At 40.5% G+C, this 26,018-nt stretch overlaps 1 long non-coding RNA gene across 2 annotated transcripts in view; it reads left to right on the forward strand.

The window, feature by feature from the left end:
* Nucleotides 1-26,018, forward strand: part of LOC138414127 (uncharacterized) — a 101,705-nt gene that overhangs the window by 72,875 nt on the left and 2,812 nt on the right. The window contains exons 3-4 of one of the 2 annotated variants that reach the window (XR_011246529.1): nucleotides 12,459-12,689; nucleotides 14,574-14,684. The exons of the other annotated variant lie outside the window; for it this stretch is intronic. This is a non-coding gene — a long non-coding RNA (uncharacterized lncRNA). Of the gene's footprint in view, nucleotides 1-12,458; nucleotides 12,690-14,573; nucleotides 14,685-26,018 lie in introns of those variants that run through there. 2 annotated transcript variants of the gene reach the window in all.

A 26,018-nucleotide genomic window follows, 5' to 3' on the forward strand; every position in this document is an offset into this window, starting at 1 on the left:
CACAGCCACAGAAATCGCAGAGGAATTGTGCTTCACGGGAGTGGCTTTAAAAGACAAGGTATGGGAGAAGGAGTCTGATTTTTCAGAAAGGGGGAAAAGTGGGAATCATGGCAACTACGAATGTGTAACTTGGAGGCTGATTTGTTTTAATACTCATTTAGATTTTACTAATCAACAGGTGATTCATAACTTTTTAAAAGAACATAATAATTGCTATACACTGAATGTGTCCCCGCCCCCCCCCCCCAAATTCATATGTTGAAACCCTAATCTCCAATGAGATAGTATTTGGAGATGGGGCCTTTGGGTGGTAATTAGGTCATGACAGTGCAGCCATCATGATGGGATTAATGCCCTTGTAAGAAGAGACATCAGAGATCTTCCTCTCTCTCTCTTCCCTCCCCCCTCCCCCCACCACGTGAAGTCATAAGGAGAAGATAGCAAACCAGGAGGAGAGCTGTCACCAGAACCTGACCATGCTGGCACTGTAATCTTAGACTTCCCAGCCTCTAGAACTACGAGGAATACATTTCTGTTGTTTAAGCCAGCCGGCCTATGGTAATTTGTTATAGCAGTCCAAACTAATAAAGTAATCATTTCAAATTATGATGAGTTTACTCAAAATAAGCCATACCGAATTCATATCTTTTCCCTTTTGAGGTGGACTATTGTCAGATTAGGGGAGTATCGTAGACCTGCTTTAATCTTGATTAGGTTGAAGACCTCAATAGCTATATATTTTGGTGGATTTGAATCCGTTGAACAATCAAACGTAGAGCATTGTTTAAGATTGAGGTTTGGAAACAGTTTATTAATAATAAATTGTTCTTACCTGTATAAATTCTGAAGCAACAGATAAATAAATGCAGATATCAACCTGATAGAGAAAAAACCCTCAGCTATGTTTTCGGTAAAACTGATGGGAGAATATGGCTGGTTATGTGCCCACAAGCTATCCCCTAATCATTCCTAATATTCCAGTGCTCACACAGTTAGATATCCCTGTCCAGTCATAGGCTTAGCTGGACCACTGCGGGCTTCCCCCTAGGGGGCAGCTCAGAGCTTGGTGGAGGAGGAGATTTTATGAGTCCTGAGCGGAGAGACTGAGAGAGACTGCAAAGAACTCAGAGGCCTTGGGCAGGCATTTCATTGCCTTCTCCAAAATTCAGCAAGCGTGGTTGGAGGTAGATGGAGTGGACTAGAAGTGGTAGCTATTATGATCCTGACATTTCTGGAAGGGCAGAAGTTCTTATTTTACCAGCCAAGTTAGGAATGCAAGGAGAGAAATAGAGTGGTTACTTCTGGCAAACAATGAGGAACTTCGAGTCCGTCCTCTCTTCTTGCTGCTGTTTCAGTCCACATTTTGCTATTTGATTCATATGAAGATGCAGAAGGAATGCATATCTCTTTTGAAGTTGTTACCAAAATAGGAAGAGTAGCTGACATGATAAACGATGGAGCCCCAATTAAAAATCATCTCAACTGAGTGTGACCCAGGCTGGACTCTCTTAGAAACATTTGAATAGCAATAAATATCAAGGTTTTTATTTAGGTGAAAAATTTTTCAAAAAAAACTCCATACACAATGCAGCTGCTCAGATACAGGGTAGAGACAGACAGCTTTGACATAAATTTATATAAAAAATGTTCTGGAGTTTTATTTCATCTGAACTTAATATGACAACTATTATGTGTCTGCTAAAAATGTTAATGCAGTCTCCAGCTGCATATGTTCAATAAATGATTGCTTAGAGTGTCTTCTGTGGCAGGTACCATGCTGGGTCCTAGGAGCTGATGTAGCACAGTGTCTGGAGTAATCTGTCCAGTGAAGGGCACATAACTTTAAGAGCAGCATTAATGAATTAAAGTGGAGCATTGGTAGGTGGAGACTTAATTCTATTGCTTTAGGTTTCCATGAGGCAACTTCTAACCCGTGGGAATAACACTTGAGTATTTTATTGTTAAGAAATATTTTACCTGGAGATGACAGAAACACTGACATAACTAGCTTAAACGATAAGGAAATTAGTGTCTTTCAGAATAATACTAATAATAAATTCAAAGGTAGCACAAACATGTTATAATTGGAGCCAGAGATCTATATCTCTGCTCTACTTTGAACTCTTCCAGCCTCTGGGAAGAGGCTTTTTCTTCAGACCGTCTCCTCTTGTGCTTAGAAGATGGCTACCATCAGTCCTGGGACAGAATGCTTCCTCATTAGAAAATCTCTCTTCCAACCAGTGAATAAAAGTTCTCACCCTCAGTCTAATTAAGCTAGTTTGTATCATGCACCCATCCCTGGTCCAACAGCAGGCTCTAGGATAATGCCATGAACTGATTGGCTTAAGCTTACATTCTGGAACCAATCACTTGCCAAGGGGATTAGAGTTACTCTTACTGGCTTGAGTTGAGAATAGGATCAGCTTCCTGAGACATTTAGGCAACGTGAAAGAGAAGGGCTTATGTAAGTAACATCGGGGTTCTTTTTGAAAGGAGGAAAATAGTGGAGATGAATGCTAAACAGATACTAAATCTGGTCAGAGGAGAAGGAAAGTCTTATTGGATGTGTGGGTTTGGGGGAAGAGAAGCTACGTAGCTTTCCTTTCTTCTCTTTCAGGAAAACCTGTCCTCTCCTGACGGTGATACCTTTCTTTATGTGGTAACAGCTATAACTCTTACCCTTAAAGCCCTGCCCAATAGTGTAGATTCTGTTGTCCTGCTTCTCTGCATCTGACTGTGTCAGATTAATTCAGTTAGGTGGGGCTTAGTAGGAAGGGTGATTATGGTCAAGGTCTAGGTTCTACTCTCACTGTGTATTTACTGGAAATAAAGCTGACCATTTGATCTTCATCTGTTGGATTCCTGTGTCTATTTCTAATGAATTCATAACCAATAGGAGGTATGATTATCACCCCTAAAAACTTCAACAAGTGCACCCTCAGGAGCAAGCCAGAATCTAGAGGATTCTGAGAACTCTGTCACACAGAGGAAATGTAGAGTTCAATATTGAGACATTCAGCTGCCATCAGATATCTAGATATATCTAGATATTCAGAAAGTTCAAAGGGTGTGAATTTTCACAGGCATAGCTGTGGAGAAGGCTGTTCTGCTAGTAATGAGAACCCTGTCATTGGAAGTATTCACACACAGGCTGGATGGCAATCTTTCAAGTGTGCTTTAAAATGGAATTCTGCACATTTGGGAAGTTGAACACAGTTGTTTCTATAATAGAATCCAACTTTTAGTTCTGTGTAGTTCTGCTCTGTGGATATTTTAGACCTGTGGTTTTCAAAGTGTGGTCCCTGAGCAGCGTCAGCATGACCTGGGAAGTTGTTAGAAATGCACACTATCAGGTTTCACCCTAGACCCCTGTTACGGGTTGGATTGTGTCCCCCAAAAAAGATATGTTGAAGTCTTAACCCCCTAGTACATCAGAATGTAAAATAGGGTCACTGCAGATGTAAATTAGCTAAGTTAAGATGAGGTCATACTGGAGTAGGATGGGCCCTTAATGCAATATGACTGGTGTCCTTAAAAGAAGAGACGGACACAGAGGCACAGATACGTGAGAGGAGAATGCCATATGATGATGGAGGTGGGGATTGGAGTTATGCAGCTTCAAGCCGAGAATCATCAAAGATGGCCAGCAAACCACTGGAAGCTAGGAAGAGGCAAGGAAGCATTCTTTCCTACCCAAGGAAGGTTTCAGAGGGAGCATAGCCCTGCCAACACTAATTTCAGCCTTCTAGCCTCCAGAACTAAGAGAATACATTTCTCTTGTTTTAAACCATCTGATTTATAGTGATTTATTATGGCCTCCCTAGGAAACTAATACACCAGCTGATTCAGAAACTCTCATATTGATGCCCAGCAATCTGTGTTTAATCAGCCCTCTAGATGATTCTGATGCACACTAAAATGTGAGAACCCCTGATTTCTATTCTAGATGTAGACCAATGCCTTGCACTCAAATATGCATGTGAATGAATTGGGGATTTTGTTTAAATGCAGATTCTGATGCAGTGAACCTGGGGTAGGGCCTGAGGCTCTGCATTTCCAATAAGCTTCCAGGCAATACCATACCGCTGGCCAGAGGACCACACTTTGAGGAGCAAGGATCTTGATCAGTTTTGTCTAACAGAACTTTCTGTGATGATGGAAATGATCTCTCTCTGTGCTGCCCAATAAGAAAGTCACTGGCCACACGTAGCTACTAGACCCTCAAAATGTGGCTATTCTGAGAACGGAACTTGAACATTTTATTTAAGTTTAATTAACTTGAATTTCTATAGCCACATGTATTCAACAGGGCAGGTCACCATCTCCTTATTCCTAGACTTAACTGCCATGCACTGCAGAGCTTACAGGGCTCCTGACTTTTGTTTATCTGCATCATCACTAATTTAGTAGTCAGGACTGGTGGTAACGTGCAAGACTGTGTGCTCGATAGTACATTAGGAGCCACTGGAGAACATAAAATAAATAGATGACAGGGTCTTTGCCCTTAAGGAACGTCGTGTTTATAACTGACTCTCATTGTATGTCTACCAGTTTCTGCCAAGCCTGAAAGTGTTAGTTCAGTGTTAAAGGGGGGTGGGGTGGGGGGTGGAATTAAGCAATAATTAGAAGAGATGATGCTTGGCAGGGGCTTTTTTATCTCAAGGCTACCAGATTTTGTTCGTGGAATTTGAGAACATGAGTGATTTGCATATGTTGCATAAATTTGCATCTTGTATTCAAGCGACCTGACTCCAAGTCTGTGAAGTACAATTTAATTAATTAGTGGAACCTACTAGTGTTGTGTTAAGAACAGAATTCAGAGCATAACACACATGAAATAGTTAGCTGTTGACAGCAATTCAGGAGATTCCAGACCAGGTCAGGAGACATAGAAAAGAAGCAGAAGTTCACAGAGGAAGGGGAAAGAGAGGTACCAGGAGCTTTGTTATTATCCCTGCACCCCTGCCTTCTTTGTGCCTCAGGCCTTTGTGTCTTGGGTGGTGTATTTTCCACAAACTGCACTAGGTCAAGTGAAGTTCCGCAAATGAATGGAATTAGGATTCTGTGCTGACTAGTGTCCATTTCCTTGTCTTTGGCATATTCCACCCCCCTTGACTTGCTTCTTTGCCTACAACTGAATTCTGCATGGGTGTTAGCAGACATTTTAAAGAGAAAAGATCGAGTAAAAGAGATGATGCTAGGCCTTGGGGATAGAAAGTTAAATAACACAGAATCCTTGTCACAAAGGAGCTCCATACTACAGTAGGGGATCTGGACCTATGAACAGTAACTACCATGCTGTGTGAAAAGAACAATGATGAAGGCACGTCTTAGGAAGCGCAGGGCCAGAGGAGACAGACTCTACTCATGCGGAGGGGTGGGAGGAAAGTTTTCACACAGGAGGAGCTTAAAGAAAGAGAAGGACTGTGGGTGGGGTAGTGGATTCCAGGCAGAACAGTGTGTGCAGAAACAGCATGGTGTGTTTAGCAAACTGTAAGTGTCACTAAATGGGAAGGAGAGGAGGGAGGTCAGGGTGAAGTACAAAATCCAGATCAGCCTATAAATGCTTTATTAACTTGCTTTCTAGAGCAAAGGGAATGGAACTAAAATAGGCACTTTCGTCCACCTCACCTAGGAATGAAAACATGCCAGAAATCCAAATAGAAATCCAATAAGACATCTTCCCCCAGTGACAGTCATCCCCTCCTAGCTTCTCCTGACTTATGTTTGCTGTAAATCTGCCCTTAACCTTCTCTACATGTGCCTCTTGCTAGAAGAACCTGAGTTCTTTTATGACCCAAGTTGACTAGAAACAGGCACCTAAACAATATAAGTTCTGTCTGCTGCCTGTAACCAAATATACCCCTCAGCCTGCTGCGTGGCCTGTAGCGGTCAGTTAGAACGAGCTAAAGGGTCATCCAGAAATGATCATGCTAACCACCTGAAAGAGTCCCCTCAGATCATCCCATCTCTTTGTTGTGTTATTTACTCCTCCTTTCTTTTGAAACCTCAAAATCAAATGTGGCACCTGCATGCAGCCCCAGAGATACTGCAGATTCATTTGGTCCACCCAGTCACCAAACCTGAGAGCCACAGATCCCCCCATCACTGCCAAGCTAGTGGGATGGCACAAGGATAGAGACTAAGTGTAGTGCCTCCCCCTGCCTTACCCATGTAAATGTATCGTATGGGAATACTGGCTTCCATATCTCACTGATTTACTAAATATTTCAGAAAAACGCGCAAAGCATAGCGTATAAAATAACTAACACTCACATACCTGCTCCAGAAATAAACATTTTAAGATCAATTGAAGCCTTTGTGTATCCCTCCCTAGTCACATTCCTTTCCTACCTCTCAAGAAGTATTCATTATCCTGAATGTGTTTATCACACCAAATACTTGTCTTTATATGGTTACTATGGTATATTGTGTTTTAAATATTTTAATATTTATAAGAATGTTATCCAGTAGTATCCTGGTAAATATTTAATAGCATTTACTAGGGAGGTTCTCCAAGGAGGAAAAAAAAAAAAAGACCTGATTTAAAGCATCTGCCAATTTCCGTGGTGTAAACATTACCACGCTGGCCAACTTCAAGCTACTGCGTGATGTCAGTGCATGAGGAAGTGGGAAGAGATGAGCCCACTAAATGTGAGCCAGTCCCAGCACCCCACTGACTTGTTCTCCTGCTCTATGTGTCCTTCAGTCACCTGATTTTTTATTGTTTTGCGGTACGCGGGCCTCTCACCACTGTGGCCTCTCCCGCTGCGGAGCACAGGCTCCGGACGCGCAGGCTCAGCGGCCGTGGCTCACGGGCCTAGCCACTCCGCGGCATGTGGGATCTTCCCGGACCGGGGCACGAACCCGTGTCCCCTGCATTGGCAGGCGGACTCTCAACCACTGTGCCATCAGGGAAGCCCACCTGATTTTTTTAAACAGGAGAAATCGAACAGAAGGTTAATAACATGTATACATAGGAGAGACCCAGGAAAACTGAGTAACTCGCCGAAATGGCTGAAGCCCTCACCTTAAATACCATCTTCCACTATAGACTATAATATCTTGGGAAGGATTTTTCATTGGCTTGATTTGGATCACGTGCCATTCCCACGTTCAGTCATTCCAGCTAGAAGGGTGGGCTACTGTGGTAGCCAAGCCTGGGGCCTAAGCCCTCATCTGTAGCCAGGGAGTTGCTCCAGTTGAGGTTTGCATTGTGTTATAATCCCACAATGGTATTGTGACTGGCAAACCTGCTAAAACTACATGGAGGGTAGAAGATCAAATCCACTAAAGAAGGGATCTTGATAAATACAAATAGAATCTCCGGTGAAGCCACCCCTACTTCTCTAGCCCTCCTCACTCCTCTCTACTTCTGAACTGATACTATATCTAGAGTGTCTGTCTCTACTTATCAAATATCTTATGTTTCCTGCTAAATTATATTCTTCTTAAAGTGAGTGGTTATGTCTTCACTTCTGTGTATCCTCTGTAGCCCCTAACAGAGAACTGAGCTTATATGAGGCATCTGATAAATACTGATTCTTAGAACCTGTGGCCTGCTATTTCTAATGGGAGCAGATCTTTTCAATCCAGTCCTATTGACTTCAAACATAGTTTTAACTCAGATTAGAACTTTGACATTATAATGAGATTCTGGAGATAGTAACACTACCAAAAGTGTGTACAGTGCATTGCAATTTAGGAAATACTCTCACATTCTTTGATCCTTACAACTGGATAGAAGGCAGGTGCTATCCCCATTCTATAGTGAAGAAACTGGGGCTCAGCATGGTTAAATGTCTTGCCCAAAGTAGACTGGCTGGTAAGTGGCAGAAACAGATTAGCCACCTTCTAACTGGGCTTTGGGAGCAAAGTTTTCTGTCACGTTCCCTAGAGAGAGCTGAGTGTTATGGGAGGTGTGATGAGGGACTCTTCTGGAAACAGCACTCTGGGGGGCTGCCCTTGAGAAGCTTTGATCGCCTCTCCATCATGTGACGCGTCCATGAATGGATCAGCCTTTGGAGACTCTACCTACATTTGGGCATTCATCACCTGGAACATGTGTTTGAAGCCTGGAGCTAAAGCATCTTTGTGGCCCCGGAGGTTACTAAGGAGAGATTCAGCCCACGTTTAAATGCCAGATGATAGAAGCCAGTGGCCAGGCCATGCAGGCATTTTTGCCAAGTTGGAATGGGAGCAAGTGTGACTAAGCCAATGGGACTAGAGGTGGCAAACAATTCGTGTCTGGTTGGAACCAAGCACCGTGGTGTTGGCGATAACACTTCCAGAACAAGCAAGGGTGACCATAAACCCGTGTTCCAAGGAGCACTGTAAAGGAATGAGCTGCACACACTTCTGTTATTTAACAGAAATTCACCAGGGGGCCCATCTTCTAACCTCAGCAAGAACGGAAATGTTGGCAATGTCACCGTCAGGCCTTCCCCGCCTGCTGCTAGCCTGGCAGAAGCTTGTAAAGGCAGAACTTTGGGGCCCAGACATCTTGTTTCTGTTGCTTTTGCCAGAGAGTTGCTCCAGAGGAGGCTTGCATTGTGTTATAATCACATGGTTTGCAAAATGATAGTTAAGAATCTGTTAGCATTTCCACCCCAAACCTCATATTTTCAGCTGCTCACAGTGACTCAAATATAAGAATTCTCTTTAGGCTGAAATTTGGCACACAGGGTCTCAGGCCCAGCTGGGGAGCAATTTCAACCTTTTTTGGGACCGGATTTCAATAACATCCATTTGGCTGTTTTTGAATAACAGCAGAAGCACAACAGAAGAGAAGTTAGCATTTTTATAGCAAAACGTTGCCATTATATGACTCAAAAACTGGTATTGGGAGTAGGGGGGAACCCACCCTAACAGCTCTCAATACACTCTGGCAGGTGATTAGCCTTTGAGTGGACTAGGCATGTATACTATTTTCTTAAATCTATATCAAATAAAACCCAACCACTAGTCTGTTGTTCAGAACAGAAGAAAGATTTTGTTTAATAACAGATTGTGTTTTTGAAAAGCAAAGTTGACTCAGGAACAATGACACATACCAGTGGATATTGAATTTCTGCTACACCCACTCCTTGGTGCAGTTTGGGCAGTGGCAAATTGTAGGATGCAACCGAATTCCCAAATATAAAGGGAAAAAAATGGCAAGGGAGTAGGGGACAGGGGAGAGGAAGGCAGCACCATGACTGCCACCATGACTGCAAAGATATGAGGAATATCGATGATGATATAAGATCAGGGACCCAAGATCTTGTCCTTTCTTCTTTTTTTTTTTTTTTTAATAAATTCGTTTTGTTTATTTATTTGGCTGCGTTGGGTCTTCGTTTCTGTGCGAGGGCTTTCTCTGGTTGCGGCGAGCAGGGGCCACTCTTCATCGCGGTGCGCGGGCCTCTCACTGTCGCGGCCTCTCCTGTTGCGGAGCACAGGCTCCAGATGCGCAGGCTCAGTAGTTGTGGCTCATGGCCCAGTTGCTCCGCGGCATGTGGGATCTTCCCAGACCAGGGCTCGAACCCATGTCCCCTGCATTGGCAGGCAGATTCTCAACCACTGCGCCACCCGGGAAACCCTTGTCCTTTCTTCTTGCAGAAGGGAGGCATCAGACCTCAAATCCTCTTCTCCGCCTCTCTGCTCACTAATGATAACTCAACAAATTACAAACAACAGATTCCAAACAAGCAAAATGATACCAAACTTATTTTTGTTAATGAAATATTTCAGAAAATAATAAAAGAAGGCATAGAGAATAATACAGCACACACTCATGTGCCCACTACTCAGTGTATTAAATAAAACATTGCAAATATGATTGAGTCTTCTCTGTGTATTTATCAGCTTTTGTGATGACTTCCTTGTCTCTTAATACAAAGATTATTATTGTTCTTTATATAGGATGCTATGCCTCCAGTTTGTATTTCATAGGAGTAATTACCTATGATTCCTCTTCCTCCTACATTATTAAAGTTTATCTAAATTCTGTTTAAATTTATGTTTTTCCCAGAAGTTCCTAGGTTCCACCCCTGAATAATAGTCACCTAAATCAAGGTAGGGAACTTGAGACTCAAAAGCACCTTTCTTGGTTAAAGACAAATGAAGACAGTTTTCCTCAATCTCTGCCAAAATGGTGCCCCAACATACCTGAAGAACTTTCTGACAGTTCCATCGTAGGGACTTATACCCAGAGCCTGTAAATTCCAGCCTTTGCATGCTTTCTGCCATATCAAACTTCTGTTTTTTAGGAAAACTGCCTGTTGACTTGGCCATCACCCCTTCCGTGTTGGTCAGTGCCTTTGCAAATAGAAACCTTGATTACGGACGCCTTGATTCTGTGTGTGCTACCCCAGGTTCTCTCCTGGTTCATCTCCTAACCATGACCTCTAGGAGAGCGTCTAACCAATAAATAATTGGATAGTAATTAGAGTGTCAATTTTAAGACCCAGAGATACATTTGTCCCAAGAAATCTCAATGCAACAGGCTGTAGAAGTCACGGTAGTTCCTCTCTAGAAGCATCCCCCGCCTACTTCTGGCTCATAGACCCCTGATTTTGTTTGGGTATCAGGCAACCATATGCATCAGGGAGCTTGGACCCCTCCAGCCCTAGGGCAAGAAGCGGCACTACACACCAGCTAAGAATCTAGGCTCATGATTCCTCCATTAGTAATTGTGTGGCTCTAGGTAAATGACTACAACTTGTGTGTCTCAGTTCTACTTCTCTTGTCAGAGATTGTTATAGCTGACATGCTGGGTTTGGCAGAGTTAAAAAACCAAAAAAACAGGGGCTTCCCTGGTGGCGCAGTGGTTGGGAGTCCGCCTGCCGATGCAGGGGACACGGGTTCGTGCCCCGGTCCGGGAAGATCCCACATACCGCGGAGCGGCTGGGCCCGTAAGCCATGGCCCCTGAGCCTGCGCGTCCGGAGCCTGTGCTCCGCAATGGGAGGGGCCACAACAGTGAGAGGCCTGAGAACCAAAAAAAAAAAAGAAACAAAAAAACTCAAAACACAAAAACCCTGGTAACTTGTTAATGTTGTTGAGTCCCTGAATTAACCAACCACAGGGATTTTTGTCTGCTGTATTCACTCAAACATCTCCAACACATAAAGAAATACTGGCACATAGAAGATGATCAATAAATACTGGTTGAATTGAATTGACTTGAATCTCAGACTCACCAAATTTCAGACAAGTTGTTTTGTTATGTAAGATAGTAAATATCCTCTTACTTCTAGCTGAAAGCATCTTGATATACAGATATCATTTGTCTAGAAAACAACATTCTTTTCTAGGTATGACTGTCCCTTATACCTAAACAAAGATTGTTATGATGATTGCTAAGTTAATATAATGTGACTCCCTGGGCACAGTTAGTTCATTTGGGGTGGGGGGGTACTTAAAACCCCAAATGGGCCAATCATAGTCCTTCCCCAGGAGTTTGGAATTAGACTGAGAGATTCAAGTTCAGTCTTGCTGCTTTTTAAAATGAAAGAAAGGTGTTGGCAATTGTATTTCCTGAGTTAACTCAATGGTGAGCGCTATCAGCAGGTTAGCAGTCAGCAAGAGGATGGAGTGAAGCAGATTGATGGAAAAACAAAGACAGAAGATAGAGAACACTCATGGTATTTGTGTAGTTCCAGTTGTTTTTGAAACCCACCTACATTTCAGTTCTTGGCATCTGGGAAAAGCATGAATTTTCTCTTAATAAAGTCTCCCTTTTCATTGGGGTGTTCTGAGTTGGGTTCCTGCTAATTGCAGAGAAGAAACCCTAAGAGTGTTTTATTTAAGTATAGTTATGAATTCTGAGCAAACAGCACCTTACTTCCTATAACTTATATGCACCCAAGAGAAGTAAAAATGTTACATAAAGTAGAAACACTGAAGGACAAATATAACCCAAAACATAACTGTAAACTTTGGGAAACTTACACCAAGAACGAGCTATATGAAGCTAGTTGTCTCAAGTCTACCTTTAAGCCATCTTTTATAACCCTCTCATTCCAACTCTCTTTGTCTATACAAACGTGGTGACCAGTCTGAAATTCTTCAAGGTTTATTTACAATGCTGTGATCCACTACATGCCCTGGTTTTCCCATGTAGCACACTCTGTAACTGAAACCCTGTCTATTCTAGCTGTTCAGTACTTAACTCCTGCAGTTCTCCTTTTTTGGATTAGCTTCAAATAACTTCATGGTTTTCCTTTTATTTTTCTTTGAGGATTCAATGTACCGTTCCAAGACTACCTACCTTTATCAACCTGATACTATTGCTGGGTTCCATGTCAATAATTTTTCACTAGCCCACAGGGACCATCTGGTCTAATGCCCTGACTCTGTTTGCCATTTGTGCAGCTGCCTGCACATCTGTATGTTCTGATGAATCCTTTTATTATTTTCTGCTTTCCATTGCATGTTGTCAAAGGCCTGGGGACTGAATCTGTTTGAATTTTGTCTGTAGGGCTCTGAGCATTGAGCAGTGTGTGGCTTGGAAAACAGAAAACATTACCTCCAGCAAACTGGATTCATGGAGTCATGATGAATGGAAATGATGAGAGAGATTTGAATCCAGGACTGGGACTGGATTCCATATTCAACTCCTAGCTAAGAAAGATTATTTTAAATGTTCTTACACTGAACTACCATTTCAATGCTTTGAGCTGAGACCTACTCACACAATGGTTATTTCCTTGTAAGTACTTGTTATTTACTTGTGTTAGCTGTTTAAATATTAAGAGTTTTTATATTGGCTTTTTAGAATTGCTCACGATACATTCTTACTCTTTAACATGTATTCCCTACTCTCACTCCCTCTCTCTCTCTCTCTCTCTCTCTCTCTCTCTCTCTCTCTCTCTCCCTCCACACACACACACACACACACACACACACACACACACACAGACACAGGTGATCATTTGAAAAATCAGGCCTTAAGGCTGGATCTATACTTGGCCAACATCTTCAAGGTCACTGATTTTACTTCTTCTCTCTGCTGTGCAGGAGCCAAAGAGAGTGAGTCATCAGGGTGAATAATGCCTCTGTAATACTACCAGATTGTGTTTGTCTCCACTTCAAAGCTCTTAGTTTTAACAGAATAGTATTTCTCCACCCGCCCACCCAAACAGCAGTCTGGATAGCTGAGAGGCAACAGTTAGATGAACAGTAGCATCATTTCCATAGGATGGACTATGTCCCACCCCACCCACGCCCCCGCAAAAATCTAGCAGCACCCCTTACAGAAGTTCTCAGGCCAAATCCTAGTCAGGTTTTGGCTGACTAGTGATTGCATCTCATCACCGTCTTTTCTTTTTCTTTCTCTCCTCCCTCTCTTCCCTCCCTCCCTCCGTCCCTTCCTTCCTTCCTTTCTTTTCTTCTTTCTTCCTTTGTTTTCACCTCACCCAGGATTATAAATATGCCTTTCTTGATCAGTCTTCTGTCACTACTCATTCCTTTATCCCTTTACTTTCTTTCCATCCAAAAAACAATTTGTGACTTTGAGTTTGTCAGGAAAGAAAGAAAGGAAGGAAGGAAGGGAAGGAAGGAAGGAAGGAAGGAAGGAAGAAAGAAAGACGGAAGGAGGAAGAAAGAAAGTTTTCATATCCTAGAATCTATTCCCATTTCCACAGCACCCTCATGACTCCTCTTGCAAGGACTCGTTACTTTAAAAGTCATGTCTCTTTGGTGGAATTACAGTGTGGAGTGGCCATGATGGAAAGAATAATAGCAGAGCTACCACTATTGAGCACCTAATCATGGTGCCAGGTACTTTATACACATATTTCATGAAATCCTCACAATTGAAGTAGCCTTATTATCTTTCACACACATGATTAAAGTGAGGTTTGGAGAGATTGAATAACTTGCCCAGGGTCACAGCCAGTAAGCAGAAAGGTAAATAATATCTAACTGTATATGGTGCCAAGATCTGTGAGTTTTTGCTCAGCTGCTTCATTGAGAGGGGAGATATTAACCAGTCTAGAGTTCTAGCTTTTCCAAGCCTTTCTTTTCTTGATGCTAATTTATAGAATAACTTGAAAGAAAACAATTTTCTTTGATCATTCCTATGTCAGTTCAGCCCAAAGCACCTCCTCATTGTTGCTGATGGTATTTAAGGTTATCCTTCCTACAGGAGAATAACATGTCTAAGATATTTTGCCAGTCCTCTTTCGTGTCCTACAGGTGCTAGTCAAAGTTCCTCTAGACCTAAGATAATAATATAATTAATCATTCAAACTGGGACACTTTTAAAAATGAAAAGAAGTGCTTTAATAACTATGCTGGGCACTCTGGGGCTGCCACAGGCAAACTGGAATGAATGGCCACCCTCTTACAACAAACTATAACCAAGCGAGTGTCTCCTGTGGACAAAGAGAGTATTGATGATGGTCCACCCTTAACTAAACACTATGCAAAGCAAGAGAACAGAGGCATGGGGAAGAGAAGCTGGAACAACCAGACCCAAAGCCCTGTCTCACAAGCAGTTACTGCACTTCTGGGCCTGGCTGTGTGTGGTGGGAGAGTGAAGGTAGCTGGAAATGACTCAAAATTAGAATGATCATTGTTCCTGTTGCTTTAGGAAGAGGTTCTACAATTTCAGTGTACTTAAGAATCACCATCGGGCTTCCCTGGTGGCGCAGTGGTCGAGAGTCCGCCTGCCGGTCCGGGAGGATCCCACGTGCCATGGAGCGGCTGGGCCCGTGAGCCATGGCCGCTGAGCCTGCGTGTCTGGAGCCTGTGCTCTGCAACGGGAGAGGCCACAGCAGTGAGAGGCCCGCGTACCACAAAAAAAAAAAAAAAAAAAAAAAAAAAAGAATCACCATCATTTTTATTTAAAATTGGGATCCCTGAACTCCATAACTTAGAGATGTTGAAACTGTAGTCTGAGGTGGGCCCAGGAAACTGCATTTTAACATCCCCCCCCCCCCCCCCGCCCCCATAGAGATTTTGATCTAGGTAATTTATGAACTACCCTGGGGAGGAAAACAGTGTTCTATGATACAAAGTCTCTGCATACTAACTCTACAAAGATGGGCACGGTGGCAGAGGAATTCCCTGCAGGACTTAATAACACAAGTATTTACAACATGAAGATTTGTTCACAGGTAACGTCTGTTTGACCTGGATCACCATTTGGATCAAATAATTTGAACTATGTTAACCTTATAATTACTTTCAACATAGATTCTCAGAGATTCTCAGCCATATATGTGTATATACATATACATATATATATATATTCTCATTATCTTTATACTGAATTCAAAGAAGAGAGAGAACATGTTCCATGTTTTCTGATAATCACTATAATAATAGTTGCCATTCATTGAGCAATGCTCTTGTGCCAGGCATTTATCTACATTACCTCGAATACCAACACCCTCAGAAGTAAGTCGTGTTAGCTGTTTTATAGATGATGGACCCCTGGCTTGGAGAAGGTGACTTTCCTGAGGTGTTGCAGCTAGTACCTGGCAGACCTGCCGATTGATACCAGATCAGCTGCCTCACCCTTGAAATATTTAGTGAACTCAAAAGCACCGTGTGAGCACTGAAAAATACTTGTTGGAAGGCCCCATCATGCATGTGAGCTAGCATGATCCGCTGCAAGAAGAATTCCTAGACAGAGTAAACACTTGAATGGTGACTTTGAAAAATGCTGAGGCATCGCTTTGATATAAAAAGGCAGGATAAAGCCGATTCTCAGTCAACATTTGGGAAGCTTGGGGGTACATCTCACTGTTTACCAGGCTGGCCTCTGGATTTATTTCTCCTTTGCTGGCTGTGCTGCTGCTACGCTCTTTATTCATATTTTCAAGGAAACACAAGTAAAGCGACTGTTCTTTCACTGCGCTCCCTTCCCATAGTCAGCCTGCTTCTCCAAGTGCCACGGGCTGGTTCCACACGCAGCATGTCTTGTCGAAGGGCTGGTGGCAGCTGCAAGTTGGTGTGTGACACATTGAGTAGTCATATTTCTCTTCTCTGTGGCCCTCCAAAGCCCTTTCCAACATAACTTTTCCCCATCTGTTCTCGTTTGCACTGCATAATAGGGGACAGGTTTTGGAACTTGGGATTCAAAAAACATTAAGAGAAAATAAAAATGAGATGGAATTTGAGTAGAAAGAAACTCACTGGCTCCTCCCTCCCCCTCCTCAGTTACTGGGATCATTACCAGAGTATTAAATTGATCAAGGTTTTCCTCTAGTCGATTCTCTTTATGTGGTAGTGGAGAAATGTGAGAGCATTTAAAAATCTCTTTAAACTGTCTGCATAGCAATGAGATAGACAGCATGGCCGAGTCATTAGCAGATACAGCATTGCCCAGTACCTGACTTAAAGTTTTCCCCCATTTGCTTAGAATCTCTAATTTGCGTTAATTGCCTCATGCCTCAGGTTCCTCCCCTATAAAATTGAATGCGTGATGTGAATTTTAGAATACTTAGAGACAGGGTTTTCTAAAGTGCTGTAAGCCCACCTCTGTGCATGCAATAAATGATTTTGGAAATGATACATCATTAAATTTTAAAAGTAATAAATTTCTTCTGACATACACTAGGAAAAAAACTGCACATGGTACAATATACCCATGATTTCACAGATATTTTTGCATAAGATGAGGCTAAACTAGGCATTTAAGTTTTAAAAGTGAACAAATTTAAAGAAGAATATTCAGCAAATAATAATAAAGGTGAATATGGCAAAACAAAAACAAAAGTATAAGCTTAGCGGCTTAGGAAGCAACTATAGAAGAGCAGTCGTTCTTTTATCCTTTACGTTTATTTTAGGAAAACCTTTATTGTGTGGGCCTCGGGTTCCCAATGTTGGATGAATCGCACTATCATCGTCACTCTAGCAGGGGCTTCTAATCCTTTTGAGATCAGCCCTCTTTGAGAATCTGAGTAAAGTTATGGCTTTCCCCTGAACATGCGTATTACCATATACAAACACACTTCTGCATATAATTTCTCCGTTTTCAAGACCACTTAGAGTCCATCTTTGGACTCCTGGAGATTGGGGGCACATAAATTCAAGGTTGTGTCCACTTGCTTGACAACCTCATTCTCTGCTTTCTTAAGTTCACAGGTCAGTTGAGCCTTTAAGCCACACCTTCTATATTTCTGCAAGGAACACCATCTTCCTTCACTGCCTGCCCAGGGCAAAGCCAGCCAGCCTGCTGCCTACAGTTGTGTAGATAGTACAGAAAATAGTCTCTCTCGCCCCACTTTAAAAAAAATCAGAAATAATACAGAAAGTTCCATAGTTGAGACATGTTGTTGTTTGCCCCAAGCCAGACCAATCAGTGTCTTTTTCCATTTTCCATCAGAACTTGGAAAGAGAGGTACATGATATGAAACTCAGGAAAGGGTCCTTATTTGTTAATTCTGCAGAGAAGCATGCCAGGTATCAGAGAGGTGATCTGTAAATACTTTTGATGATATTGGTCCCTTCAGCAAACTCCTTTGGAGCTGAAAATGCTCTGTTTTAGTAAATTACTCCCATAACCCATTTTCCACCCTCTTCTCCAAATATCCAGTTATTAGTGAGAAAGCCGGTGGTAATATTACTGAGAAGAGTAATGGTGACCACCTGCACTTCATGAACATATCCCAGGCACTGTACCTCCTGCACTGCGGGTTATATGTGTCCCTCATTTAATATCCTCAACTCCCTCATGAGGCAGGTGGTATTATCTTCTCCATTTCACAGATGAGGAAACTGAGGTTATAGAGTCAGAAAGTGCTAGAACCAGTAATCAGAACCAGGACTGCCTCCCTCCAGACCTAGCAGTTTTTTCTTCTAAACTCTGAACTTTTTCCTTTTCAAAGTAGTGAAACATCTTATCCTGTCCCTGTCTTTCTATTGTTTCCATCCTCCCCCATCCTGCCATCTCCAAGAATTTTTGTCCAATTATACTAGCCAATATAGATGTATATCTCTCCTTTTTAAACTCAAATGGTAGCATATGATCCAATTTCCTGAAGTTTGCTCCCCCCCACCCCAGTTATCACTATATTGAGGAGCTCAGTTCATAGCAATACATCAAGAATTTCCTTATTATTTTTAAAGCTTCATAGTGGCTTATTATAAGTATGTATCATAATTTAGGGACTCACTATCCTATTGATAGATATTTAGGTGGTTTTCAACCTTGCATTTTTACATATAGCACTGCAACAAAAACCTTTCACATACATCACTTCACAGTTGGGTGAGGATATGTGCAGGAAATAGTCCTAGAATGGAATTGCAGGGTCAAAGGGCATGGGCATTTGTAATTTTGCAATACAATGTCAAATTGCCCTTCACAGACCTTGTACCAACTTCCAATTTGACCATAATGCATGAGGGTAAGTAATAGTATTCTTGATAATTTCACGTTCTTTTTCTACTCCCACATTATGTAAGTTTCATCTTCTGTAAAATGTCTCAAATTATTTCAGTAAAAAGAAAAACATAAGGCTTACACTTGGTTTCTGCTCCCTGGTCACATACACACATATACAGAATTTTTCCTGTTGCACGTTTTCACCTACTGTGCTTAGAGCTCCCCCTAACTTCCAAAGGAAGCTCAGAGGTTACACGGTTTAAGGAGTGACTCTCAGCAAGTTAGTCCTGGTGGACCACCCAACTTACCACTAAGCCTTTCCGGGAGTTTCCAGTAACATCTTCTTCCTCCCTATATCCCCAACCATCCCTCCTCTCAGTCCACTGTCAGGCACGCCCACCACAAAGCCCCCTGACTCCAGCCTTCCTAGTGGACCAATTCCGTCTGTGCTGCCATGCCACTCTATTTCTTCTTCACATTTCTTTGGGAGGTTAATGGCTGTGGAAATCTAAAACAGCCCCTCTTCAGGAAGTGGTAAAGTCTCTTGGAATAATAGAAACCAGCCTTGAAAGAGCTCCTGAATTCATCAGCATTTTCAATTAATTAGAAACCTTAGAGAAGTAATGATATGCATAAAAATTCAAGATGGTAGAATGAGCAGTGACCAAAACCTGGTAAATTAATATGGATACTGTAACCTTTAAGTATGAACAATAAAAAAAAAAAATCTAAAGGACAAGCAGAAGCACCTTCCTCCATCTCTCTTCTTCACAAATTCACATCCCTTGTCTTCCTTTAAATTATTTTTAGATATCAATTATGTAGCAAAGAAGAAGAACCAGAAGCAGAAGAGCCAGAACTGCTCCTCTTCTTAGTAATAAGGCTTTGTCTTTACAGGAACTCAAGTTCAGTTCAGAAACTTTCAAACGTGGCTTTAAAGGCTTTTGTGAGTCAACTGTTAGTGAATCACACAAAAGGGGCCTTTATTAATAAGCATATTCTGTTCATTATAAAGAAATGAAAGCCTCAGAATAATTTGCCAAATGTTTAAAGAGAAAACAAAAAACAATGTGGTAAACATATCAGGACTTGATGAGCTGTCTAGGTAATTGGTTGTTTCTATGCACCTGGTTCCAAAGACAATATTTAATGTGTAATCTGTTTCATTTTGCTTGGGGAAGTAAGTGTAACTCTACCCCCTGGATCACATCTGCATTAAAATTAGGGGAGGCAGTCTTGTTTCAGTGAGTGGAAATTTATGCACATGAGTTGTCTTTTACATGGAGACAGCAATTATACCCCTAGAAATGCAGTCTGTGGGAGAAAATGACATATTCAATGCTGGGGAACAAAAGCCTAATGCGAAGGGGACATTAACAAGGTTGGGAACCCCTTCCCAACCATTAACATGATCATTTACAAAATCTGCAATGTATAAAATTATTTTAAAAACATGTTTTTCAAAACAATGTGTTTTGCTCCTTCCTTCTCAAAAAAAAAAAAAAAATGGAAGAAAGAAAAACAGATTCAGCAGCAGCCATGCAGAATCTATTCCACTGTAACACACATTTTTAAATTGCTTCAGATATATTTAAGGACTGAAATAAACAAACTCCAGTGAGTGGTAGGTGACCCCTGGTTTAACAGCCTTATAAGGACTGAGGGGAAAATGTGGCCAAGAATTTTTCGTTTTTATGTGAGGAAGCTGTGGTGTTTGAAAGTAACAATTCCTAATCAGAGTTCTTGAACTCAGGAAGATTGCATACAGCATATGCAAATAAAAGTCTTTATTAGCTAAAACTAGTTTTTAAAAAATGATTTGTTGGTTGACTTATTAAAAAGGACAAAGCTGGAGCCATTAAAATGGATTTAAGTTTTGGTTTCTTCACTCCATCTTCTCTGGAGACTGCAAGAAAGGGATGAGGGAAGATATGTTTTTGGCCCTCATTTCCCTTGTGTTCTCTCTACCTTCGTGCTTCCTGGGAACATATGAACTACTAATGATCACATTTTATCTCATGTACTAATTGTATCACCAGTAGAAAATTACAAGCCCTGCTTAACTAAAATAGGTTTTTGTAAATCAATTTGTTTTTGAGGTTTTCTGAGTTTTTAATGCTTGATCTTAATTTTTGGTGCATTTTTGTTTGACTAGTTTTGCTTCAAATTCAAAGCACTAGTACTTTTTATTAATCTGCTATGAGTTTTTATTTTATTTTGATTTTTGATAACTTAAGTCTTTCAATTAGTTTTGGTATATTTTCAGAAAGTAACATTTATAGAGCAACTTCAATGGGCCAGGCATTGGGGAAATGCGAGCTGCAAATTGTAAATCCTGACTAACTTTTAGAAAATAGTAGGAATTTTAAATGTGAATAAACATAGAAGAAATAAAGTTTGAAATGTTTCTAATATTTTCTGAACCACTAGAACACTGAAATCATAGATACTGTAAAACAGCGTGACAACATGATATATGGGAAAGGGCATGGTAGAATGGGGTTAGGAGCTCTGAATCTACTGTATATTGATTAACTACCTCTTTGGGGGGAATTCACTCAAGTTCTTTAAGCCTCTATTTCCTCTACAGTTAAAAAGTTAAAATGGAGGTAGAGCCCATTGACCTGGTCTCCTCAACAGATCAATGGCATCAGCATCACCACTGCCACCACCACCAAGAACAAAAATGGGTGGGGTTGGGGTAGGGAGGGAGGACTAAATATTCTCAAAATTAAAAGAGACTTAATAAAAGGCCAAACAACTACATGATACAAGCAGGTATTGTCTGGGTCCTGATCTGATGAAAGACCTTTCTGAGAAAATCTAGGCAATTAGAATCTGAACTGGGGATGTACCAAGTAATCATTAATTTTGTTAGGTATGTTAGTGGCATTACGGTTGGGTAAGAAAATGTCCATATGTTTTAGAGATGCTTGCTGAAATCTGTAGGAATGGAATGACATGACGGCTGAAGTTTACTTCTAAATAAGACCCCATCCCCCCCCCCCAAAAAAAGGGGGTGTGAAAGAGGGCATGGGAAATAGATGAATCAAGTCTGGCCTAATCTTGATCATTGTTCGACCTGGTGATAGGTATATGGGGCTCATTATTCTATTTTTTTCTTTTATGTTTATCTTTGAAAGTTTTCATTAAAAAGTAACCATAACATCATGAAATCCTCAAAAAAAAACAGGAAAAAGAACAAGAAAAGTGGAGTTGTACTAAATTTTTCTAAATTCTTTTCAAAATAGAAAACCCCATCATTCTATTTCAAAGTCTGAACAATGATCACTGTAAAAATATAAAGCAATTTTTGTTTTGATTTTCAAAATCAAATAGTATCTAATTAAGGCTGTGTTCTGATTATTACGTTTCACTGACACCTAATACACAATTAACTGAAAATCAAGTAGAAGCAGACAATTCACAGTAGAAGAACTTCTGATGAACGTTTGATTTGTCAACAAATCTTTGCTTGATTTGTCAACAGGGTACCCCGACCTTTAGCAGCAGTAGAGTAAGCTTTTCTAAATTGAAAGCTCATCTCAGCTCTTTGAGAGGTTGCATGGAATGGCCTTTGCTGTGTGTTCACTCAGATCAATAAATTGCCTTTTTCCTCTCTCTTCACCAAATGGGTTACGTACGTGGCCATTTTCTATCCAGGAATAATCGCTGTCATCCATACTTTTTCCTTGCTGTTTGTGTATTTCTTTTCTCTTCCAAGGTCCTGAAGAGATTCAAATGTTTTCACATCCCACATGTTGAAACTCCAGTTTCTTAGCTGTGATCAGTATAACATCTTTAGCTGCTAAAGAATGATACGTTTGCTTTCTTCATTCCACACTGGATCTCTGTGTTAGAAACTGGAGGATTTGGGAACCTTTTGTATTCTGTGATGAAGCACTGGGAGGAACTGAGTCAGAGTTAATCTTCAGGCTGTTAATGAACACAACATTGTGAATCAACTCTACTACAGTAAAAGAAAGTTAATATCACACACACACAAATTCAGACTGTTCATTGGCTTTAAAACTCATGTTTGTCAAAAAGAAAAATGGAGTGCGACTTGAGTGCATTTTATATATCCTAGTATATGTGGCCCAGTGTTGATGTTACCTTTTACAGGGGTGGGCTGAACACAAGTTACCTGACAACTTAGGAAAATCAAAGCTTATTAAAACAGTTTTTTATATTATTGGTAGTAAATACAGTATGATTTTGGGAGCTTTAGAATGAAATTGTTGAACTGTTTTATCAAACTGCAAGGAACTTCAAAGAAGTTAGCAATTTCTTAAGTAAAATAGGAAAGAGTCCCCGTAAAGAAAGGCAGCCAGTCCCATTGCAAAAATGTGAGAAATAATAAGTGGAAACCAAGTCAATCTTTAAAAGTTGTTGATAGATTGGAATTTCTACCTGGTCGATGCTCAGCAGGAGAGAAAAATAGAAAGCTCTTTATACTCTTATCAATAAAAATAACACTAACATTCCAATGGAATAATAGGTAAAGGGCATTAACTGAAAAGAAAATTAGAAAAATACAAACAGTTGATATATTTATGAGCAAGGTACAACCTCATTAGCAATCAAGAGGATGCAAATTAAAACATAGAAGTTTTTAAATTTCCAAATTGGCAAGGATAATAGAGGGTGTGGTGACAAAGACAGCAAAGGGTATGGTGAGATGGACAAGCCACTGGAAGCAGTTCAAATTACTTAGCAATTGGAAATATGATCTAGGTTTCTACTTTGAGGAACCTATCCTAAGGAAATAATGAGAAGCTGTAAAAGGTTGTGGTTTATCCATAGGCTTAAATCAGGCAAAAAAATCATACTCAGAGAATATCTAATGACTTGGGAAAATGCTAATAATATAACTAAGACAAGTAGGAGAAAACTATGCTTATTTCCTTGTAATATATAAATATGCACAGAAAAGACCAAGAGAAAATTTCCCCAAATTTATATCTATTTATATCAGAAATAGTAAAATTAAGTGATTTTATCTCCTTTGAAATACTTTTCTCTATTTCCTCTGTATATTTTCATAGTGAATATTGCATTATTTTAATTTTCTTTCTAATAGATTTGTTTGTTTTTATTATAACAGTACCAATTACTTTAAAATTTTTAGGAAATACAACATAAGAATAAAAAGCGTAAATATGGTGAGCTAATGTGTACAGGGTATCTTTTGGAGGTAATGAAAATGTTTTAAAATTGATTGTAGTGATGGCTGTAAAACTCCGTGAATATACTAAAAACCATTGAATTGTACACTCAAATGGGTCAATTATACGGTATGTGACTTTAACCTCAATAAACTTGCTATAAAAACCAAAAAAGTATAAAGATCACCCACATTGCCAAGATTACCACTGACAGCATCTTATTCCATATCTTCCAAACTCATTTCTGTGCATCACACATATCTGTTTAAAAATTAAAAATCAGATCATACCATGCATATCATTTAAAAAGCATTTTTAATTACAACATGTGTAACTTTCTAATCAAAGTATAAAGGGACCTAAAGGTGATTAGGACAGCCGAGAGTTCCGAATCCAGCCTTACCTTAAGGAGCTGTGAGACCTTGAGGAATCACATGACTTTTCAGCAATAAACTTTTTCCTTGTAAAAGACAGAGCTGGGACTAGATGAGATTTTGGTCCCTTCCAGTCTTAGACTTCTGTGAATCTATGCTTACTTGAAGGGGGGAACAATAATAGTAGTAAAACTTGTAATTACTTCGTTGTGATAGCAAAGACTATTTAACAATAGGGCCTAGTATTATTGATATGGTGATAAAGGAAGCAAAGGACAGAAGAGTGCACATGTATAGTTTCATACGTCTACAATGTTTCTGTAAGGAAGCATTAAGAGGGTGGGTGGCTGGGAAAATGGTGATTCTGGAATTTACTTTTTGTTATACAATATATCCTTTTGTATTTGCATAATTTGTATCTTTTTTTTTTAAAACAAAATATATATATATATTTTTTGGTACCGCGGGCCTCTCACTGTTGTGGCCTCTCCCGTTGCGGAGCACAGGCTCCGGACGCGCAGGCTCAGCGGCCATGGCTCACGGGCCCAGCCGCTCCGCGGCATGTGGGATCTTTCCGGACCGGGGCACGAATCCGTGTCCCCTGCATCGGCAGGCGGACTCTCAACCACTGCGCCACCAGGGAAGCCCTAAACAAAATAATTATTAGGGGAAAAATCTTGTTAACAAAGGAGTACAGATGTCTTGGGTGTAATGATAAATGACATCGAGCAAATTGTCACTCACTCCTTTGCTTAAACCCCTTTAATCACTTCCCTGGCTCTAGTGAGACCTGCATGAATGGGCTGGGCCACCGCAGTCTTCTCTGGTCACTTCACCATATGCTCCTTTCATTCCAGTCCCACTGGCCTTCTGTTAGTTCCTAGAGAATCTTAAGCTCTTCGTCCCCCAAAATGTCAAACACAGCATCAACAATTGCAGATAATAAGCTTCTTAGTAATTCTAACTTGAGTCGTGGAATTTTGAAACTAAGAGACCTCTGAAATGCAACTCACCCCTCACTTTCCACCTGAGGAGAAGCTAGGCTGAAGCTAGGCTCTGCAATCTGAAGTTACCTGCCTAAGGTCACATAGCTAGTCCTCCGCTATATGTAATTAACCTTACTTAGCAGCTGATCTCTGGAGTTTCATTAAACAAAAGTAGGTTAATAAAGAGGAAGCCTTTGGATTTTAGATATTGGTAGAGTAGGGCTACACTAGGACTTGGAAAATTAATTTGATTTCTTATCCATGAAAATGTCTTCATGATGCCAGTGTTCGGAGGGACCAGTCAGGCAAAGGAATGTTCCTTAAAAACAAAAAGCCACTGTAAGGCTGGATTCTACCAAGAACTACACAGTTACATTCAAAATATATTTGTTTAATTTGAGGAAGGAATTAATTTGGTTGTCCTGAGGGCATTCACCAACAGGGAGTAGCTTTTAAAAATCCACATCTCTACAATGTAGCAAAATTAACCATAGTTAAGCGAATTAGAGACTCAAGCAGCTTCAGAATGTGTGCAAGACCGAGGACAGGGCTGATGGGCATCTAGCCCTCAAGGTTGCAAGGAAATGAGTCACAAAGAGACCGAGATGCAGGCAAAGAATGAGACAAGGCTCTGAGGCCTCTGGGAAATTTTCTTCTGAAAGATATGGACCTACCAGCAGAGCACAAAAATGCCTAATTTGAATTCTATTCTCTAATTCCTAACTCCCGCTTCACACATATAAGTCCATATACATTCCTCACCAGTTAGGTTTGTTCCATGATCGTCAGACCCTTTAAAAATATATGCATTTCTATTTTTATAATGATTATTTCTGCTTATGAAAGTAATATAGAAAACTTACAACACACAGACATGTGTAAAGAAGAAAATACGTTAACCCTATCCATGATTCAAAGATAATTACCACACATCTGAAATAATTTCCTTCTAGTCTTTCATCTTTGTGTATATGTGAGTGTGAGGGATTCGTGTGTTTATAAGGGTCATGGAATTGGAATATTATCTTGGTATCCTATTTTTTCAACTTATGCTTTATTTTTGGCATTTCCAAAATTATTAGATGATGGTCATTCTTTTATATAAATCTTTGTGTGATTATTATTTTCATAGAATAAATTCCTGAAATGGGATTAAAGTATCAGGTTATAAAT

The sequence above is a fragment of the Delphinus delphis genome, chromosome 7 (assembly GCF_949987515.2).
Source record: "Delphinus delphis chromosome 7, mDelDel1.2, whole genome shotgun sequence".
In the NCBI taxonomy this organism is placed as follows: domain Eukaryota; kingdom Metazoa; phylum Chordata; class Mammalia; order Artiodactyla; family Delphinidae; genus Delphinus; species Delphinus delphis.